The sequence below is a fragment of the Balaenoptera ricei genome, chromosome 16 (assembly GCF_028023285.1).
Source record: "Balaenoptera ricei isolate mBalRic1 chromosome 16, mBalRic1.hap2, whole genome shotgun sequence".
In the NCBI taxonomy this organism is placed as follows: domain Eukaryota; kingdom Metazoa; phylum Chordata; class Mammalia; order Artiodactyla; family Balaenopteridae; genus Balaenoptera; species Balaenoptera ricei.
In genome coordinates this window covers 39,220,553-39,228,657 of record NC_082654.1, presented here as the reverse complement: position 1 = coordinate 39,228,657, position 8,105 = coordinate 39,220,553, and the positions used below count along the sequence as shown (strand labels likewise).

General features: G+C 40.2%; 1 long non-coding RNA gene across 1 annotated transcript; it reads right to left on the bottom strand.

The window, feature by feature from the left end:
- Nucleotides 1–255: 255 nt before the first annotated feature.
- Nucleotides 256–8,065, bottom strand: LOC132351134 (uncharacterized). Its single transcript, XR_009498100.1, has 4 exons — nucleotides 7,011–8,065; nucleotides 3,877–4,131; nucleotides 2,643–2,702; nucleotides 256–580 (listed from the first exon to the last, which is right to left on the bottom strand). It is a non-coding gene; the product is annotated as an uncharacterized LOC132351134 (long non-coding RNA).
- Nucleotides 8,066–8,105: the final 40 nt, after the last annotated feature.

The following is an 8,105-nucleotide window of genomic DNA, read 5'->3' as shown; positions in this document are numbered from 1 at the left end:
TCCTACTCTTCCCAGTGCTTTCTATGCTTTATTAACTATGATCATTCAGAATGAGAATCCAAAGTAATATCTAAAGGGTTGGAATCAGAAAATCACCACCTGTGATTTTCTGTTATTCTCAGTAGATGACTTAAGCACAATCAAGAAAAGCACGAAAGGATATCCTAAGTGGTTAAGTGGGGTTAATAGGTACTTACCCCAATTTGCTTTCTACAGAAAATAATGAAACATTGGTTTAAACAGTAAAAGCATTTATTACTTGAGATGACAGGAAACCCATAGTAGGTATACTCCAGGTTTAATCCATCAGCTCATTAGGATTATCAAGGATTCAGGTTCTTTTCATTTTCTGCTGTGTGATCTCATTGTGTTAGCTTTGTTTTCAAGCTGGCTCCTCTCTGGTTGCAAGATGGCTGCAGCATATCTAGTCATCACAATTGCACATGCTAGTGTCCAGGGCAGTTGTCTCTTCCTTGTGTGTATCTCTCTCATTTTAAGAATAAAGTTTAATATTATATTTTAAATTACTGACATCGTTTTGATGTTGATCTCTTTCATCTTTCCAAACCATCAGTAGCATCTATTAAAAACAAAATGTCTGTGTAAAATTATTTATTTTAATAACTTTCATGGAATAGTTGCTGAGTGAGGCGGGGATTTTTAGGGGTGGGGTAGGGGGTGGGGTGTATAGGCTAGTAGAAGGTGAGAAGCTACTGGGGCTTAAGTCCAGTAGGAACAGAAATTTAAAGCCAGGAGCAAAAGTTTTGGGCCAGGATTTCTTGGCCTTTTTTTTTTTTTTTTTTGGCCTCCTTACTTTTTTTTTAGAATTTTTTAAAAATTTATTTACTTATTTATATTTTTGGCTGGGTTGGGTCTTCGTTGCTGCGTGCAGGCTTTCTCCAGTTGTGGCGCGCAGGGGCTACTCCTTGTTGTGGGGCGTTGGCTTCTCATTGCGGTGGCTTCTCTTGTTGCAGAGCACGGGCTCTAGGCACACAGGCTCAGTAGTTGTGGTGCACGGGCTTAGTTGCTCTGCAGCATGTGGCATCTTCCTGGACCAGGGATCGAATCCACGTCCCCTGCATTGGCAGGCGGATTCTTAACTACTGCGCCACCAGGGAAGTCCCCACTATAGTGATTTTGATGTTCCACAGGAGAAACGGTTTCTGCAGGTCAGGAATCTGGGCATGGCTTATCTGGGTCCTCCAGCTCAGGGTCTCTCACGAGGTTGCAAGCAAGTGTCCCCAAAGCTGCAGTTCTCTCAAGGCCCAACTGGGGCAGGGTGCCCTTCCCAGCTCACCCACACGGTTGATGGTGGGATTTGATTCCTTACTGGATGTTGGACTGAGGACCTCAGTTTGTCCCTGGTTGTTGGCTGGAGGGCCATGCTTAGTTCCTTGATTTATAAACCATAAAATTTTCAAGGTTTACCTACGTTGTGGCATGTACTTTGCTCCTTTTTGTGGCTGAAAGGTATTCCAATTGTATGGCCATATCACATTTTATCCATTCATCAGTTGGCTGTCTGGATTGTTTCCTTTTGACTATTGTGAGTAGTGCTGCTATGAACTTTTTTTTTTTTTTCCATTGGGGTCAAAGTAATTTTATTCATAAGCCCAATAAAACATATTCTTAATTTCCTCTTTCCAATCTAGGTCTGACCTGGAACAGACTGTTCTGTTGTAAGATATCTGCAATGAACTTTTATGTACAAGTTTTGTTTGAATATCTGTTTTCAGTTCTTTTGGATGTATACCTGCTAGTGTTGGAGGATCTCCCGCAGAGGCGGGGGTTGGCTGTGGCTCACCGCGGGGACAAGGACACTGGCAGCAGAAGTTCCGGAAAGCACTCCCTGGTGTGAGCCCTCCTGAGCCCTCCCGGAGTCCGCCATTAGCCCCACCAAAAAGCTATAGCCTCCAGTGCTTGGGTGCCCCAGGCCAAACAACCAACCTTCCTCCTTATTTCTGAAAGATTTATATTCTGTAATTGACCTTGGTTAAGCTTTCTTAATCTCATATTCTAAAATGTCTCATTTAATCAATAACAAGTACTGTACCACCTTCAAAATATACATTAAGCATTTCGTTCACTGAATACTATCTCCTTTCCTTCCAGAATATTTTACTGTGCCAAATGCAATATTCCTCTGACTCAACAGAATCTCCAATCCATTGACAGTTGACTGTTCATTGCCCCATCATTTGTCTCTTTCCTAGAACCAAAAACCTTTCCCAGAAACTTTTCAGGAGACTGACCCTCATATCTTAGTGGCTAGAACTGAATCACATGCTCTTTCTTAAACTAAAACCGTTAAGAAAAATAGAGTTACCGGGATTGGGTTAAACCAATCAGGATTTTTTTCCTGAGGTGGGGATAGAGTGATCTTCCTGAGAGGTGAATACTTCCACATTGATTCCAAGGAAACAGGGGGACTAAATGTTGGGTGGTTAGCCAATAGTAAGTGCTATAGCACTATGTGTAAAATTTATCTTTTAGCCTCAGCTACAAGTGACACTTTTTGTAGTCACTGCTCATTTGTCATGAATAAGGTAGGCATTAAAGATAGCTCTGTTTCCATCAATCACATTCTAGAACTGGTTCTACTAAATACTTGTTGGATGACTTTAGGTAAGGCATCTACTAACCTCTTGATTTCCACACCCACAACGCGATATAAATGTTGCTCTTCATATATCATGGGATAGCTGGGAAAATAAAATAATTATACTGTATAAATGCAAAGCAATATTATTTTAGCTTCCCATACTGCCTGTTTGTTCTATTTTCATTTATTCATTCATTTGTACACCCTTTCAACAAATAGTTGTTGACAGTATACTTCATGTAAGACATGGAATAAATATTTGGGAATCAAAAAAGTTTTCACCATGGTCCTTGCATCTAAGGTATTAACCAATGAATGATTTAGCAGCAACTACTTTCTCCTGGAGTACAGAATCAGGCAAGTGTAAGATGCCTTACAAGGCAGTGTAAGATGTAAGACAAGAAAGGTAAAGTGGGGTAACAAGGGGTGTTGTTTCTGGAAACATAAAGGTTGCTTCAATTGGAGTGTGATCTACCCTATTTACTAAGTAGCTGCAACCAAGTGTGTGAGTCCAGAGGTGCCTACATTGCTTTTCTAGCTTAGGTATTATTGCATTTTAATATTTACTGATATATAATACAAGCAAAGCAACAAGATGGGTTTATCCTAGAACAAAACAGTGAACAAAAACTAAAAGAAGATTGGTTCCTGCATGGGCTAGTGAGACAACATGAAATTGCCATTAATGAACTAAGTAAAAAATTGCTTTCCTGATGAACTAATAAACTTTTGTTCTGAAAGTTCTCCATTCTTTGGAATGATAAGAAAACACTCATGGCTTTAAAGTCAGCCAACCAATTGTCTAAAAGATCCAACAGATCAAAAATATTTTTCAATTTTGGAAAACTAACATTTCAGAAAAAAAATAAGATGTTAAAACACAATTGCTATCATCTATGCTTGTTCTTGAAAAATATAGGGGAGAAGAGAGATTTTTACCAGGATTTGGAAAATATTATTTATTTCTGTAACAGGATAACAATATATTTTGGATGGAGGGGACTTCTGGAGGAAATTATGTTTCTGAGCAATAGTGCCGGCTTGTTGAAAGTCATTATAGAAAGCATAGAAAGCATATTGGTAATTTAAACTTACCATAATTTTCTATCTGGTTTCTCAAATAGTTCTGTGGATTTAGAACCAATATTTGATGGGAGGGAAGAATTCCCAACATCAAAATCCTAGGATTTGTCAGGACACTAGAAAAGAAGCTTTGTCACTGCAAAATAACTTCCTTAGAAGGGTATAATAGAGAATGTAAAACAGCAGGTCACCTCCATTGTTGATGTGTGGTTCCGTGAAGTTCTATTCATCAACTGAAACACAACTTAAACAATTCAGGTTAGCTTTGATATGCTGGGGAACCATACAGTGGTCAGCTTCTTTGGAGCAAAGCTGTCTTGCAGTCTGCGGAGCTTGTGATCTGTGCAGCCTCCACATTCAAGCAAGGTTGAAGGGACTGCCGTTGAAGCATGGATCACTCCAGCTCTGTCCATACACATGGACCCCTCCTCTGTTGGCTTCTTCTACTGCAGTAAAAAACAAGTAAGCACTGAATCATTAACTGACAAAGGAAAGATGAAACAGCAGGGCACTGAGATACTAGAGATAAAACTTTCTTGGCATAGGCACAAAGTTAGCTGCTTAATGTAGTTGTGAGATAATAGATATCTATGAAGAGCTGGCCATTCGTCAGTTTACCTGATTAAAAGAGAAGTGATAATAAGAAACATTTTAATTCTGTTTACTAAAAGTAACTGATACTTATTTGGGGCCAGGAACTATACAAAGCATTTATGTTAACTGTTTCATTTAATCCGCTGGACAATCCCATGACATAGGTATCTTCCTCACTACAGAAAACAATTGAGGCAAAGAGTTTAACTTGTTTAAAATCTCACAGATATTAAGTGATGAAGCTGGAATTTTAAAAGCCAGGAATTTTAACTTTAGAAACCATGTTCTTAGTATTTTCCATCCTTTCATAGAGAGCCTACCCTTTTTCTCACAGATATTAAGTGAAGCTGGAATTTTAAAAGCCAGGAATTCTAACTTCAGAAACCATGTTCTTAATATTTTCTATCCTTTCATAGAGAGCCTACCCTTTTCCTCACAGAATTTAGCTTTTTCCTTTCTTTATCGTTACTTCACCAGGAGGCCATCTTCTTTAATAACTTCTTTAAAAGTCTAGTAGATAGCTGTAACTTAAAATGCTATGTATGTCATCATGCAATCTTAAGAGTAGAATGACTTTACCATTTTAAAAGTCCTATGAATAATCTGACAAAAATAACCTACCCTATTCTTTAATGTAATAGATTCATCAGAAAAGAAGTTCTACTTAAGACAAATTAGAAAAATGTAGAACTGGGTTCAGTTTTCTTTTCCACTCTGAAAGACACAACAGATAATGTTTACTTCTGGATAAAACTGCACAACCATTAGCAATCCAAATCTTCCATTCTCCGTTGGATCCTCAGAGCTGAGCATCCAAACTTCTACTTGTTTCCCCTGTTCTCTCAATTGCAAATCTAAGCCATTTCTACATTCCATGGGACTTAATTCCCATTCCTCCATCTCTTCAGACAATCTTGCTTCCTATGTCACAGAAGAAAGTGAGGCCACCAGGCCTGAAATCCATGAATTCTCTGCCACTAGACCAACAAATTTATCCACATGTGCATCCATCCTTTCAATCCTCCTTCAGAAGATGAAGTCTCCTCTCCTTCTGGTCCAAATCAAATTCTCTGTGCTCTTGGTTCCACCCTCTTCCATCTCTTCAAGGAAGTTGGACTATTAATTTTCCATTCCATCTCTTGTGTTGTGGTAGATTTGTCAAATACATTGCTGCCATGCCCACAGCCTCTTATAAGGGAAGGGAAACCACCCAGTCTTTGTAAAGGGGCAGCCATGTTTTGTACCACACAAATTCTTGTGTACTAACTGATTGGACAAGGTGGGCATCTATTTCAAAGGGCAGCCAATTTACAGGCTGGTAGAGAATTAAGACATGGCCTGGTATGAAAACTTTTCAAAGGTGCTCACTGCTTTAAGAATGAGAGACCCATTTTAAGTGAGATGAGTGGATTTTTATTATTAGAAAAGTTATGAAATGATCTTTGATGCCTGTCTTGCCTGTGAAAGTCATTCATTTTAAGGTGGAAGTAAGTGTACACTGTACGGTTGCTAGAGACCTAAGCATCTCAGTACAGAAATAATAACAACATTGAACATTATGATAAAAATATCACTCATAGCAGCCTATTATACTGGGTTTAATCATCTCTGATTCTCACAAAAATCCTGCAATGTAGGTTCTAATATGCCTATTTTCAGGTAAGGAAACCAAGGCTCAGAGAACTTGGGTAGGTTTCCGAGGTTAATGTGTCACTGAGCTGTAGTCTGGATCCAAAGCTTATGAGCTCTTTGTCCTTTTTATGCTGCTTTTTCCTAGCCAAAAACATGAAGGCATTAATTAATTTTATCATTTGTCATCTTGGCTTGACACCAAAGATGATTAGAGTTGGTTTACATAAGTATATAACCAGCATAAATTAATGAGTAATTAGAGGAAGAAAAATAAAATCAAGCTAGGGGCAAATTTAGTGTTTTGTAAATAGTTAGGCAGGGTCTCTAAAGATTGTTTCATTAGGAAGGAGCGATGCCGTTAGGAAGACTTGGTAGCTCCTGAGGACTCAAAAGATTGGGCATGAAAGGTGATCATTATTAGATACATATACTAAGTAAAATATAGTGAGATGCATCTAGCACAAATGCTTGCTGAATGAACTTAGAAATATTACCAAGCACCTCAGCCTATAAAATATAAGGTTAGGAAGTCCATAAAGGGGGGGGGGGGGAGGGACAAATTGGGAGATTGGGATTGACATATACACACTACTACACTGTATATTGTGTATATATAATAGATAACTAATAAGGACCTATTGTATAGTACAGGGAACTCTACCCAGTACTCTAATGGCCTATATGGGAAAAAAAATCTAAAAAAGAGTGGATATATGTATATGTATAACTGCATCACTGTGCTGTACACCTGAAACTAGCACAACATTGTACATCAACTCTACTCCAATAAAAATTTTTTAAAAAGGAAGTTCATATAGAGTAGATATTCATTAAATATTAATTTGAGCAAAGTTCTGTGACAATATCACTGACCATGACTACTCAGGCATTGGCATTCCACAAAATGGCATACCAAAAAAGAACATATTCTAAAGATGGTTACCTGCCACAGAACAGCTTAAAATTTGCAGCATTCAAGTCGGAATCTATTCTTGATTTTACACCATTTTCTTCACTGGGTTAACACTAAGAGGTATACCTCTCCGGACCGGAGGGGCACTTTTAAGGAGAAAAGGAGTAAAGATGGAGACGAACTTACCCAGAGCAATTTAACGGTGTCTTTGAAGGAAAAGCTACACTTAACAAAAACATGGCCCAAACTTCCTTCAATCTGGATCATCGTATGACTTCTTTAATACTTATTCTTTTCCCAGCTGGCATATAAACTAGGGTTCAAGTGGAGAAACCAAGGTATTCTTTAGATTTATGATTTGGGGGGGTGAGATTCTGAGCAATAACCTACGAAAAACCGTAGGGGCTGATTTGAATATGTCATTACGTGGGAGGAGAGTTTGGACTTGGAGTGGCGGTAAATACACACCTTGTTTGCTTCACATAGATCAGCTCATACTTAATAATGGAGTAAATCTGTTGGGCCAAGATTCAATGCGCCCGAGTTAGCAGGATTGCTGTCTCTACTGTCTAAGCCTTCGGTATCAACAAGCACAGTTCTTCTGGGGTGCTGTCCCCCTGATGTCAGCTTTGCTGGTCCAGGTCAAAATACTACCAAAGGCTCAGGAATTAAATTTCCTGGAGAACTGAGACTCTTTCCAGGTTCGCCTCTGCCTAGGGATTAATTTCAAACTCTAATGGGAGAGTAAACCCTGGGCTCCAGGAGGCATGCTGGGCCCGGGCCCTGGGGTTTGCATTTTCAGTCACCGCCTCAGGTGGATTGGATGCAGCTGGTTCAAACTACATGTTGAAAAACAGAGTAGAATGGGGTATGGATGATGATACAGGAGTCAGCTCTTAAAAGGTGTCCTGTTTTGGCAGCTTTGGAGACTTAAGGCTGAGTCCGGGCTTATTCACACCCTAGAGAATTTAAACAGCGGGGGAGTCATTGAGTCAGTCCCTGAGGCGCCGCCAGCTACGAGGAAACTCGCCCACGCTCGGGGAGCCAAGCGACGCCGGCTCCACCTAAGCCACAGGTCTCCGAAGCTCCTCGAGGATTTCTACCGGCTTCACCCGAGCCACAGGGCCACTGGGCTCCTCGGAGCGTCCCGCCCGCATTCTCGGTGCTCCAGCAACACTGGCCGCCTCCACACAGCCGCAGAGCTGGGTAGGCGCAATGATTCCCGGGGGGCACCGGCCGGAAGCACCCTCCGGACCCGCCCCCTGCCCACCGGAGCCGGAA